This window comes from Melospiza melodia, chromosome 3, assembly GCF_035770615.1.
Source record: "Melospiza melodia melodia isolate bMelMel2 chromosome 3, bMelMel2.pri, whole genome shotgun sequence".
In the NCBI taxonomy this organism is placed as follows: Eukaryota; Metazoa; Chordata; class Aves; order Passeriformes; family Passerellidae; genus Melospiza; species Melospiza melodia.
Window position 1 is genome coordinate 60752038 of NC_086196.1, and position 27149 is coordinate 60779186.

General features: G+C 46.7%; 1 protein-coding gene across 1 annotated transcript in view; it reads right to left on the minus strand.

Moving 5' to 3' along the window:
- MDGA1 (MAM domain containing glycosylphosphatidylinositol anchor 1) overlaps positions 1-27149 on the minus strand; it is a 147783-nt gene that overhangs the window by 116472 nt on the left and 4162 nt on the right. The gene's annotated exons all lie outside the window — the stretch shown is intronic.

Here is a 27149-nt window from a genome sequence, read left to right on the forward strand (position 1 = left end):
GATAACCATTCAATTTCAGGCTGATTTTGGGTAACCAGAACTCTTGAGCACTGCAGAAACACTTTCAATGCAGTGACAAATACCAAACACATCTAAAGCAGCACAGCTCTGACCACACAACTTTTACAGAGGAACTGCTGCTGGGGTAGACAGCAACCAGAGATGAGATATGCTCAGAGATATGCTCAGAGACCTAGGAGAGAGCAGAAAGAAAGCTGTAAAGCCACAGGGTCCCACTCCCATACACCCAAAATTCTGGTCTCCAGTCACTAGCTTGGAGGTGCAGAGAAATTTCCCTCCTGAGGCTGTGCAGGATTCAAGCCCCTGCAGCACCAGCAGCTAACAGTCCTATGCATCAAGTGCCACCAGCTCAGTGGCTCTGCAAAAATACATACCAGCTTCAAATTTCTTCAGCATGGGAAAGGTGGCTGCTGAAGTGCTCTGCAGTACAGCTACTCCCAAGTGCACATAGATGGAGAAGCATCTGGAAAGTCTCTTGAAGAACAATTACCACCAGAGAAGGAAAATTGCTGGCAATTGCTTTAACTCCTTAAGTACCAGCTTTCTCCCCAGCACAGCAGATGCAGCCAGGGCACCTCCCTCCAGTGTGTCCATACATGCAAACAGTCCTCCAGATGTTTCATGTGACTGAGTTCACATCACACATCCCTGTATTTGGGAGGAGATAGGTACTATTTATATCCTGTACGTGTACTATTTGTATACTGTATAAAATGATATGGGCTATCCTGCCTTTACACACACAGCTTGCAACAGTAGCTCCCTGGCAGACTCCAAAATCAACAGGATGTCCAAGCACTGAAGACTGTTCATCAGGCTTCAGTCTTATTTACTGCATTTGCCCACATGCCACGGGCTTCTGGTGCCAATTCTCTTTGGTTAATGCCAAAGGGATGAAAGCAATACTGGCTTTCCCCTGAATATGTGTATAGAGATATGTCAACACTTTCCAAGCCAACAGTAAAACTCAGAGAAGCTACAGAAAGAGTTCAAGGAACCACACACATCTCAGACAGAGCCCCAGCATACTGCCAGGTCATCTGCAAGACTTCCCTACAGGCTGCTCCACAGTGATCAGCCCAACCAAGCTCTAAAATATCCCCAGAGAAACATCTCCACAGCTGCTTTCACGTTTGCATCAGGACCTTGTTCTTGCATTCAGCCCCAGTTGTCCCTACCGAGGGAGGCTGGAACAACAGCACCCAAAGCCCTGTCTATAGGAGACTTGACATCTTTTCTGATTGCCACCTGAAGGCACACAGCAAGGGATCTGAGCTCACATCAGGTATTAGAGTAATAGGTATGATTACCAATAACCGTGGTGGTGCCTGATACACCACCACAGCAAGCAAGACACACATCCCTTCTCTTCCCACCAAGCGGTGATGGGAAGCAAACTGCACCACAGCAAGAATGACAACAGCCACACAGGAGTCCCTGGGATGGGATGGGATGGGAGCATGAGAAACTAAACAAACACCTCTCTTCACCTGTGGGACTTCCCTCATTACTCCCTTTTAAATCCTGAGAAACCACTTACACTGACTCACTTGAGGCTCAAAAGGAATCCAAAGCATGTGGTGCTTCAGAGCAGTGTAACACACCTCCTCTCCCTGCCCCATGCAAAGGATCCAGCCAAATGTCTCTTCACCATCTTTGGTTTTACAGGGGAGAAGTTGGAGGGGGCATGCTTCATTGCAGGAAGCTCTCCTAATCCTTGCTACACATGAGCAATAAGGGCAAAGGATTAGCATCACCAGCTGCTCTGCTGGAACGTGCAACAAGGAAAATTAGATGCATATATGCAGTGTGGAGCCATTAGGAAGAACTGCCTCAAGCACCAGCACCTCCCCATATTGCAGCTCATCATTCCCCATGTCATGAGCACTGCACTCCCCTTCAATGCTGCTTTTAACTCTTGTCTCCTCTGCACCTGTCACCCCAAATTACCATTTCCACCCCAGAAACATCCCCCACTTTCCCATCAGTTACTGTGATCAAAACCATCCAGGGCAGCTGTGCAGGCTGCAGAGCCATGAGAGAATTCAGCACCTTCTGCAGCTTGTGGAGATGCCTGACACCCCAGCTGTGAGAAGTGGTCACTTTTTCTCATATTTTCCTATAATTTGTCATATCAAAAAGACTTCATATGTACACAGGTTGGGGAAGAGGGGCTGCTCTCATGAGAAACAGAGCACAGCTTCCTCTGAGGTGGAGCACAGCTGGTTAACAGGGCTCAGGAACATTATCTAATTGCTCAGGCTAGAAAGGGAAAAGCAATCTAAACTGATTTGAAGCTTCAGAGGGAATTAGGGAACAGAATATAATAACCTAAGTTGGAATTTGGCCATGACTCATGGGAAATAGGAAAAAAAAAAAGTGATTCTGGTTTTTCATGAACACAAACAAATTGCAACTTGGTGTTCCATTCCTTTCCAGAGTGGTGCAGGCATACATTTAACTTTGTTCACACTAGCAATGCTCTTTAAGAAGCAGCTTTGAGGTTAGGAAAAATGCACTGGCTTTACACCAAAAGTAGCTGTTGATTACGTTGTGACACTATGCTACAGAGGACACCATGTCTCACATTGCACAGCTGACCTCAGCTTTGGGAATGGGCAGATTTTCAGTCCTTGAACTTCACTATTTCTGAAATCCTCCACCAAATCTTCAATAAATCAAATACACATTAACAACCAACTGCAGCCAAACGCTTTTCAGAATATTCTGTATCTGCCACCACAAGACTTTTCACAAAGCACCCATGCAAGAACAGCAGGTTTCCTAAGGCCAGGTGCCAGCTGCACAGCTCTGGATCCATGGCACAGGACAGTGGCACTGGCCTGGGCTTGTGCCCTGGCTGAGGTCTTGGTGGCAAAAGGATTGTTCAAAGCCCAAATCCCCAAAGCAATGTTGGTACAGGTCCCAGCAGTCCTGAGGCACAGTGAGAGGAGACCAGAGAAGTGTGCATTACCAAGGCAGGAAAGATTTCACTCTCATTAGCTCTGGCACATGGCTACTTTGAAGCTTTCCTGGTATGTTACAAATTGTGAGAAGGATCCAAGCCAAACCCAGTCTGTTTTAAAGAGCAGACTCCCACACAGGTCTGAAACATTGCACAGCTGCCCGCAGCTCACATGAAGTCCACATATGGGACAGGTCATAGCTAAAACAGTGCTTGGGAAAAGCTGTCAGCAGTGCCAGACTGCTCCTTTTCCACCTCGAGCATTACAAGTATCTGTGAACAAGTAAAGACAAGGCTGGTCCCCTTCTGCTTCAGCCTACCCAGAAATGCAGCTCTGATGAAGCCTTCGCTGTTCCCGTTGCAGACCTGGCAGGAACAAGCTGGAGAGCACAGAAGACCATGGAGAGCAAAGCCCACTTCTCCTGTTCCCCTGAAGAGGGTCTTGCCACTGCCAGCCCTAACTTTGAGAGCTTTGACAGGCACAAAGAGATCACCAAGGCCACAGCCCTCATCATCCCTACCTGTCCTGGCCAAGTGCCTGTTTCATCCACTCCTTAATGTCAGCCTTGTCCCACTCTTAAAGAGCAAGGACAGAGCTAATGCTGGGCTGATTGAGCATTTAGGCTGATTGATCTGCAAAGAAATTCATGCCCGTGCTTTACTACAGCAAGGTGTGCACACACAGACAAACCAGCACCAAGTGTTTAAGCCCATGGAAATAAGTGGATATCACAAGCTACAGGCACTGCAAGGGCCATGCCAACGTGGGCTTGAAGATTAGTCCTCTACCAGGAGGATTACAAGGGGACAGGCAGGACACCACCACCATCTCTGCTATTCAGTAGCAGTCACAAAGCTTTGACGACATCTCTGGTGGGATTGGAGCTAGCTTGGGGGGGATAGAGAGGTCTGCCAGGAGGAAATAATTTCAACAGTTTTAATGCTTAATATAATATAAAAAAATCCATAAAACCTCAAAAAAGCCTTCACAGAATGGAAACTGTCAGAAACTAAAACACTTAACACTAAAAACCCATGTACAAACAAAGGAACAAAATTTATTGGATGTAGCCTTTGCTTTCCACCTTGCCACACTTAATGGTAAAGCAGGGTGGTGGGAGACACTGTCCACTGCAGACTGAGTCACAGACACTTGGAAAGTGCACTGACCTTGGAAAAAGGCCCAGTGGAAGCCCAGGATTGGTTTTCCGTGTCAAATATGCATGGATACAATTCCACCTTCTGCTGGAAAATGGCAACTGTCACTGCAGTTGATGGGAATTACACCTATTTAATAGACAGACAAATTGATTTTGTGATCCCACATGCCCGGACCTGCAAGATTTCCAGCCCACATAACTTCAGATAAAAATCCAGCAAACCCCAAGATAATGAAGTTTGAGATTCCACAAACACTGCTTCACTGAGCAAAGCTCGGATGTGCTTGGAGCTCAGTGCAATCACAAGCTTCTGCTAAATTACCCTGGGCCAGAAGCATTGCAGATCAGGATGTTTCCAGGCAGGTTAGGGACTAACGTCATGAGAATTGACACCTAAGGGATGTTTTTATCGCTACTGTATTGCTCCTGGGCAAAATGCAAAAGGCATTATGTGTACACAGAGCTACAATTTCCACCTAAGAGCTGAGCCCAAGCTTCACATCAAGCTGCTTGACTTTACGCTGCAAGCTCTGCTCGTCACAGTGAAAAGGCACCGATGTGTAGCAGGAGATCCCGTTACAGACAGACAGAAGGAGTGAGGCAGCAGCAGGAGCAGCTGTCACCTGCTGAGACACAGCTCGGCAGCTTAGCCAGTGCCACACTGAGGGCTGTGAAGTGCCTGACAGGGGCTGCAAAAGGTCATAGAGATACACTTCACTACTTGATCCTGGCACCTTGATCAAAGTACTCTTGGGAAATGGGAAGACTCCTCAGCTTTGCTCCCGTTTGTGTTCTATTCACACTCCCCTTGCTGAGCCTCTGAGCACAAGTCAAAGGCAAGAGGCTGCTGCTGCTGGAGCCAGCGGGTGCCTGGCAGCTGAGGGAGTTCAACAGAGAGAGCAGAAAAAACCTGAGGCATGAGGAGAAGCATGTACACATTTTCTCCTGAAATACTTACTCTTTTCTGTGTCATGGAAAGACTCAACATGCTGGAAGAGCACGAGGCATCCCCACAGCACCAGTGGGGAGCTGAAACTGGAGCCACACTGGCCAACAGCCTGGGAGCTCAGTGGGGCTCACTTAGCAGGGCAATCCCATGGCAATGCCTGTTCCAGACCCAAAGGCTGTCCTAGAGTCCTAAAGACGAATTAAGAGTGTTCAAGCAAGACTTTGGCTGGCAATCCCTGTTCCCTCAAAGAACACAGCCTCTGTCTCCTCCTCCCTTCAGAGCATTCAGAGAGTGTTAACTTTGTTCAGTTCAGCATCCCATGTCCATTTGCAGTAACTCCTCCCCAGGGGACCCTATGGACCATGTGTGACATTGTTCCTGCTGTACAGAAATGACACTGTTTAGCAGCACACTGGCCACAAACTGCACCATTGTGCATTATTTTGTTGGCTCTGGGCCACAGTGATGGTGGCCCACTGGGACAAGAGTGGATGCAGCTTCCAGGGAGAAAATCCTGCTCCCAACCTACTGCTTCTCTCCAAAGGCAGACAGCTGAAAGAGGTACTGTGGCACCTGGGGGGAGCCTGCATCACACCTGGAGAAAGGGAGGTGGGAGAAAAGGGAAACAAACACATCACCTCTCCTCTCTGGAGGGCAAGTGCTTAGACTGGAGGGATTCAGATCACTGCCTTTCCTCTCAGCCTTTTACAGGCTTTGGAAAGGGACAGATGTCCCTTGTCCTTTGGAAAGGGACAGATGCTCATGCCCCCCTGGCAGGCTGGTCAGCAGCTGCATGAGTAAAGGAACTGGGCACAGAGAGATTAAGGATTGTGATGGGATATTCAGGGAGTCAGCTGTTCAGTCCAGGAGCTCACTGTATTAATTTGCTCCCATGGCTACGGCAGTCTTCAGCAGCAAACAGCATGGAACAGACACTTTGGTGCTCATCCTTGCAATTTCCAGTCCAACAGCCCAGTCACACGTTTACCAGCCTTCCACAAAGGGAATCACAGTATAGGAAACAACAGGGCCCCCAGGGTCTGTTTTCTGTTTGCTCTCCAGCACAGGTTAGCAAAGGCTGCCTGGTGCATTCCTATGGTAACAGCTCACACCCCACAGCAGCCCAAGGGCCAAGAAAAAGAGGTGCTACGAGATTGAAGGGGGGTTACTCCACTCATAAGCAACCTGATTTGCTGCTGGAGAAATCCAGCCCCTGAGGAATAACACAAGGGAGAGAAGTGATGAGCAGGCAGTAGGAGACTGAGACAGAAAGCCTTCTTGGTGTTTATTAAAATAGTGTCTGCTAGTCACCTCCTCAGCAGTGGTGGCATTTAAGCAGCAAAGCACTGCCTTGAGGCAGAAACCAGCACTCTTGGTGCAAACACCTGATTCCCACAGGAATGCCAGGTGGGAGCCCACATGGCTGCAGGTCTTTCACTTCCAAATTGCCCAAACTCATGGAGCATCTCAGTCTCCTTGAGCCCTGTCTCACATCCCCACAGCTCTGCAGGCCATGCTGCCTGCCAGGAAGGGCTGCACTGCCTGAAACACCCAGGGGCAGGGAGGAAGGACTCAAGGGGAAAGGGCAGCTGGAGATGCAGGAGCTACCTACCCTACCCTGGCTAGACACATGGTCAGCCCAGCGATGAGAACTTGCTGGGACTGCCCATGCCCGCAGCAAACATGAGCACTGCCCTCCCAGTAACCTTATAACACTCATTACAGTAGGCTGGATCCTTCACCAGGGAAAACACAAGGTGTCCCACACAATTTTTTCAGCAATGGGTTTCTTACAGCTGAAAAAAGAAAGGGTGGAAAAACCAACCTGGCAGCTAATGGCTCAAGGCTTGGAGTGCCCTCACCTATGCAGCCACGGCAGTGCTGCTGCTGGGCAGGTACCTGACACCAGTTCCTTCATAAAAGGCCTGAGTTACAGACCCAGGGAAGGCACATTTTCTGTAGCTTTAAGGGATGGCTGGTGCCAGGGGTTGAGGAGGGTGGGAAGCAGTGGGGAATTTCAGCCCAGACACAGCCCCATCCTAAGCTGTTCATTCTCCTGGGGTGTGTGAGTGCTCTGGGAAGGACTCACCTCAGGAGGCCACTGAAGCAGCCAGGTCTGTAAACAGATCTCTCAGGGCACCATGACAAGTAGAAATTCCAGGTTCATCTGGCTGAAGGCAAACATGCTGCTTTCCTTCCAATACCTTCCTGCCTAATGCTGCTGGCTGCCAAGCCCAAATGAGGCTGGAAATTGAGTGGGTAGTTTCAGCAAAGAGTAGTGAAAAAAAAAAAAAAAAAGGAATAGCCTGCTTCAGTTGTTTGGAGAGAATTAAGGTTACTCTCAGAGAGAGAACAACAGGGAGCAGCATCAGACCCGCCTGGGGAAAAGCAGGTCTCTGCTCACCAGGGGGATGATATTTTGTTGAAAGACAAGAGAATAGTTAAAACTCAGTTCTGTGCTCTGTATCTAAGACAAGAATAAATGTAGTATAAAGAGCAAGTTTCATCCTGTAGCATGAGAATTGCCTTAAGTTTCTTTGGATTACATTTCTCCAACCTTTTTCTTCCCTCCATGCCCACAATCCCTTCCACAACTAAATCATGCCTCTTCTGCAGATACAAGGCTGGTGAAGAAGCAGCAAGCATCCAAGCTGGGAGCAAAAAGCTCTGATAGAGATTCTAATGGAAATACAATGGGCTGCAACGATTTAAAGGTAACATGATTCTAGCTGCATGTCAGAGGAATCACTACAACAGGAATTACTACCTGAACCAATGGAAGACAAGCCTTTCAAGGAACAGGGCAAATGAAGCAGTGCCATGACCTGAGCTGGCTTTGGTGCCCAGTAAATCCATGGAACACAGCACATCTCCTGTCCCAAGCCACCACTGAAACAGATGGAGCCAGGAGTCATGGACTGAATGAACTCAATGGACAATGTGTAGACATTTATGGACGTTCTGCAGACCTTTCATGGGGCTGGTCCATCAGCTATGGGAATGGTAACTGTGAATTATACCAAAGGGTAGGAGGGGGGGTGCAATGGATGGTATGGGACCTGAGCATGACAAACAGTATCTTTAAAGGATGAAGAATGTGCTGGGTTTGGCTGGGATAGAGTTCATTATCTTCATAATAGCTGGTATGACCTGGTTCGGGTTTGTGCTGGAAACAGTGTTGATAACACAGGGATGTTTTCTTCATTGCTTATCAGTGCACAACATCAAGGTCCTTCCTGTTCATCACCAGCAATGGGGTTGGACAGGGACATAACCAGGACAGCTGATCCCAAGTGACCAAAGGAACATTCCACACCATCTAGCATCGTGCTCAGTGTGTAAAGCTGGGGGAAGAAGGAGGAATTGGGGACATTTGGCGTTGCTGTGTTTACCTTCCCAAGGCACCATTATGCATGATGGAGCCTGCTTTCCTGGGGATGGCTGAGCACCTGCCTGCCCGTGGGAAGGAGTGAATGAATTCCTTGTTTTCCTTTGCTTGCATGCACAGTTTTTACTGTCCCTATTAAACTGCCTTTGACTCAATCCATGAGTTTCCTCCTCTTTGTTCTTCCAGGTCTCCCTCCCTCCCTACACAGTGAGAGTGAGTGAGTGGCTTTGTGGTGCTTAGTTGCTGGCTGGGTTAAACCATGGCACAGGGTCAGGAGCAAGGGCGTTGAAGGGAGTTTATCACTCTGGTGCCATGGCATCAGACCCGGGCAAGGAGGAGAGGCAGCCCCACATGTGCATACACATATTGGGCAGCATGAGACTCAGAGCTGGAAGAGACTTTGAGTGGAGCAGTGCCCTCCCCCTGAGTCACACCACATCCCCAGCAATGTGGGCCGGCGAGCACATAAATAGGCAGATGTGAGTGGAGCCTGTAAGGAAGACTTCCTCTCATATTCCTGGGGAAAGAACCCTGCCAGTGGTGTCACCTCGTAAAAAAGAAATACACCGTGCAAGACATTAAAAGGGACACATGAATAGACATCTGCAGGGGTGGTGGAGGAAGCAGGTGCTGTTTGCTGTAGTCCTGAACCAGACAGAGCCCGATGCCCTTTCTAGGAGAAATATGATGAATCTGTCTTGCTCAGCAGGAGGAACACCAAGAGGGTGTTCCTCTGGGGGCCTGTCACAAACTGTGCTGTGCATCCCAGGGACACACTTGGCTCCTGTACACACCTCATATTACTTTCCCAGTAGTCATTCCAAGCCATACTCCACAATATATGCAACAAAACTTTAAATGTTAATTGGAGAAAACAGTTTCCCTAAGTAGTTTTGATAACTTGTGAGCACTATCCCTCCCTACCCCCCTTTCTTCAGCAAGGATCACTCCCAGCATTTTCTCCCTACAACAAAAGCAGTCCCCAAGCACCTTCCTGCCTGGTGCTATCCCAGCAGTCCTCTCCTGCCAGGCTGCTGCTGGGTGCTTGGGATGCTGCCACATTCCCCCATGGAAGCAACAGATAACCTGATACCAGCTGAGTTCCATCTCCTCAGCACACTACCAAAGCACAGCTTGCTTGCTTGCTTTGCTACAGGAACCAAAACTGCAAAATTAACAGAGACAGTTCAGTTCCCTCCTACAGCCTGTGCTACAGCCCAGGAGGAAGGAGACACTGGAATGAAAGGGCAGCACATTGAAAGCAAGGCCAAGGACCTGCAGCTTGACAGCTCTGTTTCATGAGTCATTCCCCTTTCTGCTGAAGCCCCGGGCACTGGTCATGCTTAGGGCAGGCACTGGACCAATTAGCTGGCATGAAAGGCTTAAAATCCAGCACCTAATGGGAGCCAATCACTGGTGCATGTCAAGCAAGTGGTACCTTGGATTTTAATTGTCTCCCTGTAGCCTGCTCAGAAAGCCTGGCACAGCAGTTGCTCTGCCTGTTGTCCAGAAAGCCATGATACAAGCTGGAGGAATGGGGCTCTCCTTCCCCTGGGAATGTGACTGGCAGCCCTCCTGCAGCAGCCAGCACCCCTGCCAGCTGGGCAGAGGAGCCTGTTCTCTGCCAACCCTCCCCTCCAGCACCATAACAAGCCTTCTGCTAAGCAGCATCAGCTCATTCCACAGCCCCAGCACTGTTAAATACTCTCCTAAATATTACAAAATGCTGCTGTCATTGTCCCCATGCACATTCCCCTCATGCCATCAACTGCAGGGATCTCTTCCTGACTGCTTTAAAATCTCATAAACTTTCCCACTCTTTCTCAAAGCTGGAGTTACTGCTCTCCCTGGTACTCAGGCTGGTTCCCTGAAAGTTATGGCCAAGTCAAAAATAAATTTGCGGCTTAAAAATCGCACAGATTTAAGATTTAAAGTCATTATTTATTTCTGCCTTCCTGCCTCCTTCCTCCCTCTAAGTGTTTCTGTGACCAACACTAAATTAAAGCAAGTATAAACAAGGCTGAGGAGAATTCCAGCTAATTTGGAAAGCTAAAAGCAACATCTCTCCTACCCCGTTACTCTCTCCTACTCTAATCCTTGTGTTTTGTACAAAGGGTGGTTTCCCCCTCTTCCCACCTTTACTAAACAGATTTTCCAACTCATGCTCCCACATTTGGGCAATTAATGGAAAACAGGCAGCATGGTGTCACACATTAATGTGGAAGCCCAATACAGACTTAAGGACCAGGAGCTTGGTCAGGGAGCTAAGTTTAGAAGTGAAAAACACTTCTTACGTATTTCAAGACACAACCCTGTTGCTTCAGGCCTTCTCAGAGGCAGAGCGGATGCTTGTATGCACATAAAGGTCTTTCCAAAACATTTGCACATCCCTCCAACCACAGCTCTACAACTGCCTTGATGCCACAACAGACAGGCTAAACCAAGCCTGGAGATATCCAAGCTGGCATGAGCTGGCAGGAAGCAGGTGGCATCAGACCCAAAAGGCAGGGGAAGCCGTGAGTCTTGCTAACCTCATCAGCTTTTTCACCACCGAGATTTCTGGAATTTAAGGGACACTGAGACTGTGTTTCCTTGTCTGGATTATTCCCAAAGCAACCATGGAACAGGCAGCCAACAGGGAAGAGTCAGAAGGGGAGTTCCATGACTCTATGGCCCCTTCAGCACAGCTTTGGGTGAAAGCTGGGACCTCAAGCTTCTTGTTATCTGGCGGCTTCTGTCAGACTCCAAGAAAGCATTGGGGATCCAACAACCCCTGCAGCAGGCTCTTAACTTGAGAAGCACCATTCACACTGGCCCTCTCCCGCAGGAGCAAATTGGGGTCAAACCAGTTACAGAGCAGAGCTGAACCAGGCTGACACCCAGCTGTGGAGAGAGCCATCCAGCCCCCTCACAGGAAACCTGTTCCTGGCCACACGTGGAGGGAAGGACGGGCACGAGGCAGAAACCACTTTTGCCCTCCCTCCCCACTCTTTAAAAGGCTGCAGGGAGGGCAGCCTTCTCCTTTCCAGGGCAGCGTGGACGTGCCAGGCCTGTGTCCCCCATGCAGAGGGGATGCAGCAAGCTGCCCCCCTGCCCTCCCAGGCCTGTGTCCCCCATGCAGAGGGGATGCAGCAAGCTGCCCCCCTGCCCTCCCAGGCCTGTGTTCCCCATGCAGAGGGGATGCAGCAAGCTGCCCCCCTGCCCTCCCAGCCAAGCCTGCACAGCACCCACACAGCCAGGGAGGCACACGGGGGGTGCCCAGCCCAGAGTTTATCCAGGCTTTTTTTTCAGCCAGTTACCTGGCTCAAGCTTGATTCCCACTTGAGAAACACCACCCAGCACACCCCCACAACGGGGCCCCCCTCTGTAGGCTGTGCAAATTGGAATACAAATCAGAGGAAAAAGCTTTCCTCTGTTTGAACAAATTGCTATAGATTCACCCCCGTCTCAGGTCAGAGCCCCCGATGGGAAATATTTTCACTGGCTGACTGCTAATAGACTCTGGAGCAGCCACTGGATCAATACCTGAATAAGAAAATTAGCCAAAGCACACAATCTGATTTTACCTTGTTTTGAATTACAGCAGGTTTGTGTTTATTTCACTCCCTCTTCCCTCCTTCCCTCTCTAGCATGCTTCCCCCATCCTTGCTCCCTGGTTACCTATCTATCAAATCTAGTCAGATTTGTGGGAATATAATAAAGTACGTGCAGGAAGATGTAATGCCTTTTGAAGAATGTTTACATGCATTAATATTTTCTAGTGACACTGCAGCGCTACCGCTCCCTCAGAGGAGAACAGTTCAGGAGCAACAGCGAGATTTCTATACGTCCCCCTCAAAAAAGCCATATGCAAACAATTAAAAAAAAAATCTTCAAAGTAGGATGGAGACTCAGCTGCACACTCCCTCTCAACAAATTCAAGAGGTCAGTAGCAAGGTTTCAGTGCCAGGAATTTAACATAATAATAGTAACAACAACAACAACAACAACAGCTCAGTCCTTTCATTCGGTGTTGGTAGCAACAGGGATGTGTAACCACACCTGGGCAATATTTCAGATGCAGAGAGAGCTACACAGACACCAGAAGTCATCCTGTTCTTTGAAAGACTTCACCAGCAAAGGGACAAGTAAAATGCTGCCTTTCACAGAGACTCAGTGCTGTGCTTCTGACAGCTGAACACACGAACCACCCCAACTTCCTAATCCTTTCTTGCTGGTTTAGAGCCTATTTCATTTTAATCTGGGAATGGCCCTACAAGAAGGGGAGAGACAGAGAAATAGATCACAGATACTAAGCACATTAAAGAAAAAAAGCAGCCAAACCAACTGTTCAGATAGGGCATGCTGCCCAGATAAAATTCAGTGGGAGTAAAATAATTCCTTCTACTTCCTACCCCAGCATCCCACTCTCCATGCCACCTACAATTGTGTCAAATGAAGAGAGAAAGCACGACTCAATCTTCAGCTTCCTGCTCCTGCACACCACGCTGTGAAGCAAAGCCACCAGCCGGGCACCCATGGAGAACTCCAAGTGCAAAGAAACCCCAGAGCATTCAACGTGAGCTGAGGTCCCCCTGTTACATTAACACACCACAAGGGGCTTCCAACTAAACAGTTTGAGCAGAACCTCACACTATCCTCTTTATAATGCTTCCCTGAGAAACTGCATGTCTTTCTTCCTACCCAGCCACTTACTCCTACCCACTGGGGACTGGACCCTCTCCTTTTCACTTGGCACACAGCACAGAGCACCTGCTGGACACTCCCTGCTTTCTGTTCAAGGAAACAGACTGGGTATCCCAAGGGCAAAACTGCAAAATCACTGGTGTGTCAAATAAGTAAATATATATATATTATATATACAGGCAAATACACATGTAAGGACATTGATACATACACACAGAGATATTTTACTCCCTGTGATATGTGGTCAAGGGGTTTAATACCCCTCCCCACTGTCTCTAACCCCATATTTTGTTTAATCTTTATGTTATGCTCACAAAAGACTACTAAGTGTAACCGTCACCACACATTATGCTGCACATAATGGAATATGTTCAAATGTCTACATCTTCAGTTTCCCTCTTTGTCTGTAGCAGACTACAGCAGGAGTTTGCTAATTACAGCATGTTAATCAAGGAACTCTAAAGAGGAGGATAGGCCATAAATACCAAGTAGCAAAGACAATCTCAATGAAAGAAAATAGAAAAGACATTTTTTCAGAAAGCAGCACTTACAGTATGTGATACTGGATCAAGTCCAGTGAAGGACCACCAAAATGGCCAGGCAGGTGGAGCATGTAGTGCATGAAGAAAAGCTGAGAAAAATGTAGGTGGGTTTCTGTGGTTGGCTGGTTTGGTTTTTTTCCTAAGTCTTAAAAAAGACAAGGCAAAACTTACAGGTATTGCTTAACTGGGAAGGGGTGGGTGGAGGTAAGATGGACACAGAGACAGACTCTCCTCATTGGTGCATGGTAAAAGAAGGGCAAAACCCACCAGACACAACACAGGAAATCTCCATTTCTAAAGACAGAATCTATATCACCATGCAGTTGGTCAAACACCAGCAGGGGGCCCAGAAAGCGTGTGGACCCTCCCTCCTCGGGGAAGATCAAGTTCAGCGGGATGAGGTATTTAACATCCTATCTTACCTTCAAACATCAAAATAGCACAGCTTTGAGCAGAGGGCTGGTGACTTTCAGAGGTCTCTTCCAACCTTTATCATTCCATGAAGTAACCACACACAAAATAGCTGTAAACTCAGTCATGTATCAAAAAAGGTAAACACCAAAACCACAGAAGAGGATTACCATGGACATTAGACTTGTTAGCATATATTTTTCTTATGACTTACTTGGTTTGGTTTGGTTGATTTTTAAGATTTGTTCCCTTATTGCAGATTCTATCAGAAATTAACAAGGGTTTTTATAGTTTAGGGCCTCTAAAGCAAGCTTCAATCCAGGCAGCAGGAATTTTTGTCAGTCCTTTACACTGAGATTCAGACTGAGGCCTCAATTACCATTACTTTGGTGGAGATTTAAATCTCCACAGATTTAAATCTCGGGACCTTGCTATCTCCCAGAAAAAACTGAAGAGGAATGGAAAATTACCATTAACTAGCTGCAAGCTGAGTCACAAAGAAACAGAACTTTTTTTCCTTTAAAAACAAACATATATTTCCCTCCCTGCTCTGTTTACAGTGTTGATTTTCCCCAGTAGGAAGTTACTCTACCATATCCCTCCTTGAGGACCATAAAATGCAGAAAGAACTTCTGGGAAGGTGGCCACAGAGCTCCCAACACAACACAAAATGTCACAGCTTTCCCCAGGCAGGGATTCTAGAGAAATCTAGCAGATTATCAGAGACAAAAGCAGTTATTCCCAAATGGATGAGTGATGCCTTTGCTGCAGTCCCTGCAGCTGCACTGCTCATCCAAGGCACCTGGCTGCTCCTATCCAAGGGGCTGCACAATCCCTGGGGGAGAGCCTCCAAACACTGGGGAGGAAGAGCAGAGCAGCTAGGAAAGGGGAAAAGTCACATTCCTGAGGCTCCTGGAAGATAAAAAAGGAAGGTCATTCTGTGATTTAAGTAGGTGAGAGCCCCATGCAACTCTTTTCTCCAGCGAAAAGGACTGCGCTTATCGCTACCCAACCCAAGCAGCCCCAGCTGCTGCAGCAGAACTGCAGATCTGGATGGACTGCTCACTGGTTACCCAAGAAACAACTGCACACTGATCCAGCTGCAGTGAACATTAGCTGTCCTGGAACATGTGGAAGTTGAGTTTTGGCTTTGTTCCAGCATCAGCACTGGGCTGAGGGGTATCCTGGCCCAGCTGAGCCCCTCCAGGCAGGGCAGGGCTACAGGAGACACACCAGCTCCAGGAGCACTCACAGACCTAGAGCCCACACTTCCTCTTGGAGGGTGATGAGATGATGGACAAGTGACCTGGGAATGTATCTGCCCAAGAAAGAGGCAACAAAAACATTTTTTAAAATAAAATAAAGTCAAGAGCAGCAATAATGCCTGTGTTAGGAATATCATGAACTTCACATGAATTTGTGCATGTAAATCAACACATTTAGTTGGACAAGGAAGGAGGTGAAGCTGATAAGTCTCTAGGAAGGAAGGCAGAATAAGAGAGCACTGGGAATCTGAAAAGCTATTTGACAGGAAAAAAAAACAAACCAAAGCAGCTGACAGCAAGTTTGCTCTCTCAGTCTTGCTCTAAAATGGAAGCAGTGACAAAAGCTCACACCAGCAAACACTACAGCAGAGATTGCTGCTGTGGCTACAGAAGCAGCCTTGGAAGAATTCAGCCCTGCCTCAGATCACATCTGATCTCACACACAGTCCCCAAGAGACCCAGAGCCCTCAAGCCCAGACCCCCAGCTCCTTCATGACCGCGGGGTCAGGTTCTCACCCCAGTGAGATGAGACATTTAATGTCAAAAGTGTTCAAATAAATACAAAAACATTAACAGAAAGGAAAGAAGAGACATGGATGGACACAGCAGAGAAGTCCATCCACTCTGGTCAGCAGGGCAATATAAACTCATTATTCCTGGGTCTTTCTCAGCTGTTCCTCTGCTGTGCTGAGCTTTTCAGTCACCATTCCTTTAGCAGGTGCTGAAGACACTCTGTGCTTCTCCACAAGTGTTCAAAAGCTTTGTGGAAGAGGGTCAGGGAAATACCCTTCATGAGCACCGTGCCTGCTATTTAATCTTATTCATACAGAAAGATCAAACCAAGCTTCCAGCTGCTGTTTGCCTTCAGTGTTGCAACTCAATATAAAGGCATCACTTGGGTTTTCTTTGCTGCTGCTTCAGCTGTAGGAATTTCCATTGTATCTGGAATTAGCATGCAGGAAGCAGGGGAAAAGGGTTTTCTTCTGTTGCGGACCTCTTACAGGATTTTGTTGACATACTCATTTTATGTGCAAAAGCATACAGTCCCCTCCTTTGCAAACCCCTCTCTCACAAATCCAATATGTGTATTTAAAATAATGTACCCCTTTATTACAGTTTTTATTGTTCAAACAAGTATTATTTTAAGCACAGTGAATTCAGGAAGAATTCCAAAGGGGAAGCAACAGGAACTGAGGAAAGAGAGAAGGCAGATGGGAAGACAGCACTGACAATGGGACAAAGATTCCCCCCCAGCAGGCCCTTATCTCAAAAACAAAGTGAGATCCTGAACACCAGCTCTATTTATGTCCCTTCCTTCTAGCTACACTGTTTAAGGACACCAGAAAAGTTAGGGAACAAACACAGGTGACAAAGACAAGGAGAAAAAACTTCAACAACTGTGGTGCAATTAATCAATAGAAAGGAAAATTTCCTCTTATTCTGGCATAAAAATCCTGTGGGAAAGCAAAGGATGGAGAAAACAAAAAGAAAATCCAAAATAACTCTCGCCAGCAACTTCCAATTCACTTCAAAACATCAATGAGAGATAGGCTTACAATAACTAGAAAAGGATATTTGAGTGGCATCACATATCAGATAAAAGAGCCAAAAAACTCTTGGGGTAGGAAAGACTGCTTTTCCCATTATTCCCGACTGGCCAATGGCAGTGGGGGCATGACCTGCAGAGAGTTAACCTCTGTATTTCAATTATAAGATATATCCCATTCTGGAATAATCACAAGCACAATCCAAGTCCTCCAGAGTAGTGGTGTTTGAAATCCAAGTGCCCAGACACTTTTCAAGCCAAGAAATCCCCCTGCAGAAATGACCATCTCAGAAAGCAGATCCAAAAACTGGTGATGCCAGTGCTTGGGCTCTCTGGCAGCACGTTCCTGGCAAGCCAAGCCTCGAGGCACTGCGCTCTGGTGAGCCAAAGGCAGCACCCTCTCTGAAGGGGGATCACACTGCAGGATGTGCTGAGCTCTGATGCCACATCTGTGGTCAGGCTCTCCAGCAGCAGCTCAGGGAGTGCCTGAGTGACAGCACAGCAGCGACCACAGCAACCAGGCAGTGATGAAGCGATGCTCACCAATGGAAACATCAGCCAAGTGGAAACTGTACTGAAGTTTAAAAATGTCTTCAGTGAAAATTTAATGATGATTGGGTGGGGGAAAAAAAAAATCAGATGTCCATGAAAACTGTACACTACTAAGGCAGGACAGCACACAAAAACTGTGGCTGCCCTGTCTATGCCCCCTCCCTTCCCATCCTGATGAAATGACCTCACTGAAATCACCAACTTCATCTCCAAAATCTCCGAGGCAGACAAATGGCACACCACCTTCCATTCACACAGGCAGAAGGGCAGAAGAAACAAACAGATTTTAACGTTTTTTTGTGATTTAAAGTGACTTTATTTGTTTCTGCTTGTTGTTATGTTTTGGGGTTTTCTTCTACTTGGTTTACACTGAAGTCTTTAAAATAAAAATGTCATAAAGAAAGACTGACAGCAACAGGATCTAAGTCATTATGTGCAGCATTTCAGGCCAGCATTTTTATGAGAGCAACAGCTCAGTCGGATTTAACTCCCTTGTCTTAGAGTTAAAATACTATCTACAAGAGTAGCACAGCAAAGCCAAAAACTATATCCAGGAAAGTGAATCCTCTAAGATTTCCTCCACCCTGCTTCTTTTTTCTAACTTCTTTTTTCCCTGAGGATCTGAGGAAACTCAAGCATTTCTCCTGGTCAGGCAGTAGCAGAAGCCTGAGTCAGAGTTTGGCCAGCAGCTTTTGCTGGCAGACCACAGGCACAAGGGCTGCCTGCTCACACCCCCACAGCAGCATCACTCCTGGGCTAACAAACAAAAAGTCATCCATGTCATCAAGGTGAGCAGGTGTGACAAAGCACATATGAGAGCTAAGATATCAGCAAAAATCCAATCAGCCAAACATGCCTCCAAAACTAACTACAATGACTCACTGGATCAGACAAAGAGGGAGAAAAACACTGCAGGAAAAATCAGTTAGTTCAGCCATTGATCCCCTTAATTACAAACTATCACCCATTTGACACCACCCTGGGATTTGGGCTCCAGCCTTGGTGTCACCCACGTGTGCTTACCCACAGACAGCAGCACTGCTCCCAGAGCATCTGGGACCCTAAAAAACGTGTCTAGAATTACATACACAAATGCTGCATTTATCCCCCTTTTTCTTGCAATGGATGTGCTAAGATAAAACCCCTTTTACGTGACCCTGAACTTACAGCTGTTGCTTTCTGGCAGATGTGCAATCCTGTTCAGGGAAGGCTTCTGCCTGATGGGGATGGCAGTTCTCACTTGCTCTTCCAATCCTTCATTTTCAACAGCAACAATGCCATGGGTATTATCGTGAGATCAATGAAAGAAAGAAATATTCTCATTCCTCAAACTTACACACCATCAACAGCATCCATTTATTTCTTTTTCTCTTTTTCTTTCTTTCTTTCTTTCTTTCTTTCTTTCTTTCTTTCTTTCTTTCTTTCTTTCTTTCTTTCTTTCTTTCTTTCTTTCTTTCTTTCTTTCTTTCTTTCTTTCTTTCTTTCTTTCTTTCTTTCTTTCTTTCTTTCTTTCTTTCTTTCTTTCTTTCTTTCTTTCTTTCTTTCTTTCTTTCTTTCTTTCTTTCTTCCTTTCTTCCTTTCTTCCTTTCTTCCTTTCTTCCTTCCTTCCTTCCTTCCTTTCCTTTCCTTTCCTTTCCTTTCCTTTCCTTTCCTTTCCTTTCCTTTCCTTTCCTTTCCTTTCCTTTCCTTTCCTTTCCTTTCCTTTCCTTTCCTTTCCTTTCCTTTCCTTTCCTTTCCTTTCCTTTCCTTTCCTTTCCTTTCCTTTCCTTTCCTTTCCTTTCCTTTCCTTTCCTTTCCTTTCCTTTCCTTTCCTTTCCTTTCCTTTCCTTTCCTTTCCTTTCCTTTCCTTTCCTTTCCTTTCCTTTCCTTTCCTTTCCTTTCCTTTCCTTTTTTTTAAATCCAGCAATAGCTAGAAACATTTCCTTCTCATTTCCCTGTCCACCTCACCAAGGATATCACAGATCCTGTACTTTTTGGCATTTTACCCTGTTTCCTCCTTCTGCAAAGTTTTGATTTAGAGCAGGCAGAAATCTCATAAGCACGGTTTCCTTCCCCCAACATCCTCACTCTCTGCTTCGTCTAGACTTGCTTTGAGACAATCAAATGTAATTCTTGAATTAACCTCTGTCTCTTAGTATCAGTTCTGCTGGAGCTTTACAGCACACTGTTCTGTGCAAGGAAACAAAGTTTGCAATGCTGTGACGTGGGGCTGCTTCCTCATATTTCTCTGCTGCTCTTTTAAGTGTCTGCACAAAATGCCCTGCTGACCCAAGTGAAGCTGAGTGAGAAGCAGCTGATCTACTGTCTTTTACCCAATGTCTCCTATCTAAAACCATCTCCTTCAGCAAGCCATATGCTGCAAACATACTCTGAAATGTCTCCATGATAATCCAAGAAGCAGAACTGTTTGTCAAGTAGCACACACACTACTGCTGGCCACTTGGAATAACCATCAGCCACAAGTAGGTACATATGCTCATTGTGATCTGCAAAAATCAGCATGGCATCTTTGCCAAGGCTTAGCAAATGCCAGAGTGGTTTCTGGTTTCAGTAACTAACATCCACTCTGGCTAATTTCTTCTTCTACATGGAGTTCCAAGCCTGATTACCAACCACAAATACATAACAAATTGCTTCTTTCAATTTGTTGTGGTGATATTCATGCCTCTCACCCAACATCCCAACATGAAAGATTTATGGTATTAATCATGCACATCATAGTAAACAGTCATTCTCTACTGTCAATTGCATTTTTCTGCTGAAATAAGGATGAAAGTGCTGAGCTGCTTATCGTTTGACCAGCCAGAACACAAACTATTATTGTGCTATTTTAACCAAAGCTGGGGCTTAGTTTCTATGGGTAACATCTTCATATGCAGCGACACAGTACAGGAGCTTGACTATCCTATTTTGAAAAAACAATTTAGAAACTTAATCACAGCTAAATGCAGGGCTTGTCTATGCAAGGAGTTACTCAGAAATAGCTTTTCAAAATTAAAGATTAATTCCAGACCTGCTGTTCAGAGGTTCTCTTTCACCACTTAATGCGGCAAACTGCATTAAGCCAGTTTACACTCCTGCATCTCTGCTTGCTTGAAAGACACCCTAGATCAAGAAGAACCCTGGCATTTGTCTTGCTGGGGTTTGCAGCTGTGGGACTGCAGCAGCTAAACCGCTGCAGCCATCAAACTTCCAACTGCACCCCACAACACGCCAGCTAGTTGGATTTACAGGATTCTCATGCAGTGGCACAAGCAGGAGTTGAGTCGACTCTGCTTGTTCTCACTGCAACCCAGAGGAAGCATGGACCTGGTGCAGGTGCCCCAGATTTATTTATCAAGGGTCAAGCACAGCACGTCGCTGCCCCCAGGCACAGGGGCTCAGCACACACTTTGGGGCTCACTCAGGGTGCTGCAGGAGGGGCTGGAGCACAGGCCAGGCTGAGCTCCAAGCTGCTACTGCTGCACTGCCATCAGCAACCAAAACTGTGAATTTAAAGCTAGCTCAAGAGTGCACCCACAAGTCGCAGCCCTACTTCTCCGTAGGCGTTAGTGTGTGTGCACTGTAAGTCAAATTGTCAAACAAATTCCACTGACCCCAAGTCCTTTTGGTCTTCATTACCATTTGGGAAACAAACACTAGAAATTTCTCCCTGTCTTCATACTTGTAAGAAAACTAACAATATGGTTTAGTACATACCTAAAATGACAAAATGTGTTGGAATATTCATATATCCCTTTTGCTTCTTCAAAAGCTGAGCTCTGCTCTGGCACCCAACCATATTTTAGAGTCATAACACTTGATATCACAACTCCTCCTTTGTCCTAGGCACTGTCCCTAATCATGTACCTGCTTTTCTTCCCATCCCAAATCTTGGCTCCTTCATGACAAACACAGCCTTTCTGTCTTTCCACTAGATACTATCAACAGTCATTTAACCTCCTCCATCCATGACAGAAGTTTTCCATAGCAAGAAACAGTGCTTCTTTGATCAAGTGCAAAATAATTTAAATTGTTGCCGTGAGTCAACAGTTTCCAAAACTGATCCTTCTGCAGATCCAAGCACAGCAAAGCCATGTGTGTACCCACAAATGAAACATTTCTGTCTCTCTGGTGCTCAACTTCTAGAAGACCTCCAAAGGGTGTCCTAAAATAAATTCTAAGCCATGCCAAAGATGAGCTAAATTGGTAGTGAATGACAAAACATGGTTTTGTTTTCTTACTAAAAAAACTTGATTTAGTGATAACTGGATAAGAGCCTATTTTCAATGCCCTCTTTTTTAGGATGTATTTACATTGGATCTATCAGGCACAAGGATTGCACTTAATACCAACTGCACTTCACCAGAGAGAAAAGGATGGTTAAAACTTTGCTGACGTTCGATTCTCCGTTCTGCCATCGGCAAATCACTTTATCTCCATCTCATTTCCCCACATGCATGGTGGAATAACCAGGCAGCAGAAGCATTGTAAAGGTGGAACTCATAGATATTAAAGGGATGGGAGACACATAAGCCCACAAGGAATCCTACATGTACACTGTGAGAGGGATTTTCAGGTCTATCAACTGCAGATGCCCCTACCAGTTAAATATTCTTAACACCCCAGCTGTATTCACATGACTGGTAGGGGAATTCAGCATCCCATCACCAGCTGGCTCTTGCTGCTCAGGTTACTTTTATGAGCCTCAAGTTCTCACTGCTCTGCTATTTTGAGGAATGCTCCAAGTCAGAATAATCCATTTATTAAACTTAGGAAAAGACTCTCATTCTTCACTCTAAATCTACAGATGTCTTTTTCTGCTATGCAAGGCATGCAACAAGCACCAGAAGGTGAAACAGTATTTGTAAGCAAAACCCATTTTGACACGTTTTTCAAACATCTGTCTGAATCACATCTTTGTTTTTCCTTTTTATATCATCACAAAGGCACACAAGAGAGGCACAAGATTCCCATCCACATTTATTTTAAAACAATTTACGCTAATTAGGGAAGGACCATTTCCTTCTGAAACAGGAGCAGCAATAGCAAGCAGTTACTCTTGTATTAAATGTCCACCTGCAGACATCCTAAAGCTTTTCTCACAGCTTGACTTCAGCTTTCAATGTTTTGTCAGTTCTTCTTTAGGCAACATTTGCTTATTTGTCTTCAGAAACTGCCGTCCTTACTGCACCTCTGTCAATTGCTATCCTCACCCTGCCATTTCCATTTACAGGAACCCAGCAAAAGTATGTGGATGCCATTTGTCCTATGTTACAGCTCACAGTGGAGACAAACTACAAGCCAGCAGATGACAGCCAGGAGGATTTTTAGTTACACTGGTGGTGTCTCCCTTATGCAAGCTAAAGCAAAGGGTAACAGCCATGAGTGATTTGCAGCAGGAGTGAAAGAGGAGCCACAAGGAAGCAAGAGGCTGGCTGGAGCAATGAAAGCAATGAAAGCTGCTCGAGGTCCCTGCTTGCCGCCTCGATGCACCCTCTCCCTGGAGGCCTGCAGCCCAGCACAGAGCCGTGACCTGCTCACACAGCAGCGCTGGTGACTTCTCATCGCCAGGCCACTCCAGCACCACAGCTGTCCCCAGTGGGCTGTCCTGCTCTGTTCACAACCACTGAAATGCAGAACTGTGTCTACACAGCTGTTCCTTGCTAGCACAATGCTGAGGACACTGAGTGCTCTGCAGAAGGAGCATCCTTCTCAGAGGAGTTCAAGCATTACTAGAACCATAAAGCTCTCTCTTCACTTTGGGAATACAGTCACAAGCACACACTGGAGTAACCACATTGCCTAGTCTAGAAGAACAAATGGAAAATTAAAAGAACTGATTATTTATATTCAGCTGCCTCTCTACTTCCCTGGTTAACTTTGAGTGTCTCCTTTTGCCAGCCACGGGCCATAGTATTTGGGCATTAAAATGAAAACTTTAGTAGTCAGAAGCTGACCTTGGATAGAGTGTGGCAAATACAGTGGTGCAAAGAACTCCCTGCAGGCAGCCACAATGCTCAGAAGATGCCATTGCTCTAGGCTAGGGCCCCTGTAAGCCGTGTTTTCCAAGGGCCAAAGAACCAGCATCAATTCCATACCTCTGCTGTGGGCCACTCAGCTCTGCTGCATCACAGAATCAGGGCTATAGATATTTCACAGCACTAATGATCTCAACAGAGGTTTATAAAGCCCAACAGTCAGACATCACCTTGCTGTCTTTTCTTCCTCTCCCAGAGCAAGGCCATGCATGAGTACCCCTCTTCCCTCATATCCATTCAGATTGCTTTAATCCTACCTTTTTGAGAACAAAAACCAACCAAATAAAAGCCTAAAAAAAAAAAAAAACCAAACCAAAAAAACATCGAAAAAAACAACAAAACATAAGTCTCCAAACCACAACTTCACAGATATGTTAAGGAAAAAAAAAATAAAAATAAGAAAAGAAAGAAAAGAAAAAAATGAGGGAAAACCTAATGAAGGATTTAAGAGGCCTGCACTCACTTTTTTGAAACATCTTTCTTTGGAAATGGGCAAGAAGGAGTGGAAGAATAGCACATTCATAATCCAGGAGAAAATGGAACGAGAGAGAGGAAAATAAACAAAAAAGAGGAAATGGTAAAAAGATACCCGGGGGGTGGGGTGGTTATGTAGCGCTTGGGTACAGTTTGACAGGGCTCCAGATCCCAAATAAACCCGGGACAGACGCAAGGCCACACGCAGGCAGCCAGCGCCAAACCTGGACGCGGCAGCTCCGTCCCGGGCGCTCGCTCCCACAGGCTCCGGGAAGGCGCCGGGAAGCAGGACAGAAGGACGGAAGGACAAAAGGACAAAAGGACAGAAGGACAGAAGGACAGCGGGGTCCCGCCCGGAGGTGGCCCCGGGAAGCAGGACAGAAGGACAGAAGGACAGAAGGACAGAAGGACAGAAGGACAGAAGGACAGCGCGGTCCCGCCCGGAGGGAAGGGCCCCGGGAAGCAGAGCCGCCTGCGGGCGCCCCTCGGCACCGGCGCCGCCCCACGGGGAGCGTGTCCCGGGCAATCCCGGCCGCTCTCCCGGGAAAGGGGCGCTGGGCGGGCAGCCCGGCGGGGCCGCGCTCCGCCTCCCTCTGCCGGGCGGCGCTGGAGGCGCGTCCCGCCGCCAGATGTGCTCCGCAGCCACAGCTGGAGGGGAGCGCCGGCAGCGCGGGGAAGGACGGGCAGCCTCTTCCTCGGGTGGGAGGGGAAGCGGGAACCGCCTGCGGCGGCGCTTTCTGCGTGGGCAGAAGTCACAGAAAATAAGCGGGAGTCTAAACCTTCGTTCCGAGAAACGCCTGACGCCGGGCACAAAGGCTCCCGGCCTCCCATCATGTGCTCTCCCAGCTAACCTGGTGGTAACAGCCTTCTCACGCTTGAATTTCGTTGGGACCAGATCAGCCGTAGCCCGGGATCTCCGTTTCTCCTCCACTTCTCGAGCTCTTTCCTAGCTCTTTAATGCAGCACTTCTGAGTCTCAGCTGCATGGATTGTCACACATTTAATTTCTTCTTTTAAACAGTAGGCAAAGTGCTTAGCTACAAGAAACAAACTTTTGTTGTTTCTTCAGTCATCTTCCCCAATTAGGGACAGATGAGAGCCCTTTTTCTTTTCAAATTGAAGTACTATGGATCCTACCAGAGTAGAGATCTCAGCAGTGTAACATGGGCACAGAGACATAAAATGCACAGATTCTCCTTTTCCACTTCTCAACACATCACTCTCTCTGGTAGATCCTGAAGGCCTCCCCAGATCAGCATTCTGCTGGGTGGTGTCAATGCCATGGCTCTCCCCTTTCCTCCACAAGCCCAGGGGACACTGGCACATTTTACCCTTTTGAATTTTAACCTGTCCCACACCAGAGGATGATGATCAGCAGAAAGTGTCACGGACACAGGCACGTGGTGTGTTCACCTTGACTGCTTGAAAGCAGAAATGGTCTCAAAGTTCTCTTAACAGTTTCAGCATACCTAAGTTCTGGGCTACCAGGGATGGCCTAAAGAAACACATACTGTATCACCAGATGTGGGCACCCACAGCCTTTCCAAGAACAAACCATCATTATCCACTGTCTCTTGTCTAGAGGGCTCATCTTCCCCACAGCAAAGCACAGCCCCTTCTGACAACACAACACAGCAACTCCTCTGCACAAAAACCACCAACATCTCACCTGATGAGAATTTTACCTATGAACTGTCTCTGCAGAGCTCACACACAATCCAGTTGCCTGTGGGCTTACCTTATACCTAAAGAAGCCTTCTGCAGTTAGGGTTTGGGACATTTCCATGAACAGAGTGAGAAACACCTTCCACCCCAAGCTGTCTTCCACAAGTAGAAAGGCATCTCTCTCTATTGCTTTTATCAGCACACTGGGCAGAAGGCAATTTTCCCCCACCCCCCTCTGCCCTCCTGATAAGAAGCCATAGCCATGCAGGCATGGTTCTTAGCTTAATGCTAATAGACTATGCTTAATGAACCAAGAGAGCACAGTGTGTATGGAGGGAGGGACTGGAAGCCTGAAATCACACTATTCAAGCAAGCAGAATGGCAGTAACTCATCAAAACACAGGCAAAACTGTAAGGCTTCTGGTTGATGGGAAGTGTCACAAGATCCCTGAGTTACCAGGATGGAAATCATTTTTATATTTACTTCAAAATAAGAACAGCAGCCTCAGCAGCACAGCACCCCTTTCTGCCACTGCTGAATTACTGTCTTGAACCTCCAGGGCCATCTTCTGCTGCATCTTCCACTTACTGGGAGTCACTTACTACACCCACCTCCCCCTCTCTTTCAAACTCATCTGAAATCATATATATATATATATATCAGAAACTCCAGTGTGAACCTGACACGGTGATAATTTTAAAAGCTGTGCTGCTCATGTCAAATTATTCAACATCTGTCTTCATGTTCCCACAAAAATTAGCATAGGATGGTGGTTTCTGATGACACCTATAGTGAAATATTTTGACTTCATCCAGCAAGTTGCAAACAACCTGTCAAGAGGATAATGTCAGTTTTCTAGAACTGCATATTAAAGTCAATTGAGGGCTTATCTGGTGTGTGAAGCTACTGACCTGACCTAAAACCAGAGGCTCTAGTGTCACAGAATAGTAAATCTGACACATTACAACTAAAGAACAGCAAGGTATTCTGAGGCTGGACAGATTTAATGCCTTGACCTATAAGAGCTGATCAAGAACTATGCAAACCTTGGACCAACCCAGTCCATTGGTGAAATTACTCCTATGGCGCTGCAGTTAGAGAACTCATTCCTCAAAAGACTGTACAGCCTAGGCCAACACAGATTTAAGAGCTGGACAGCAAAGAGAAATGATTGAGCACAAAGGATGTGTGTACATCCATATATATATATATGTGTGTATGCACACACACACACACACACACACACACACATATTTAGTTTGGAGGGCCACTGTGCTCAAGCATTGCATTTTCCCAACAAAATCAGCCAGGAAGTGGCTCACAGGAGCCAGCTCCATCATCCCTTTAGCCAGCAATCTCTTCAGCTATTTCTGAAGACACAGGGTGCACTGAGATGATAGCAAGGTACTTGAGGAGCTCCATTTCTTGGCCCCCTGTTACTGCTGGCAAAATAGCTCTCGGCATAGGAACCTGAGAGGGATGGATTCAGATCAGCAGGCTCCCGG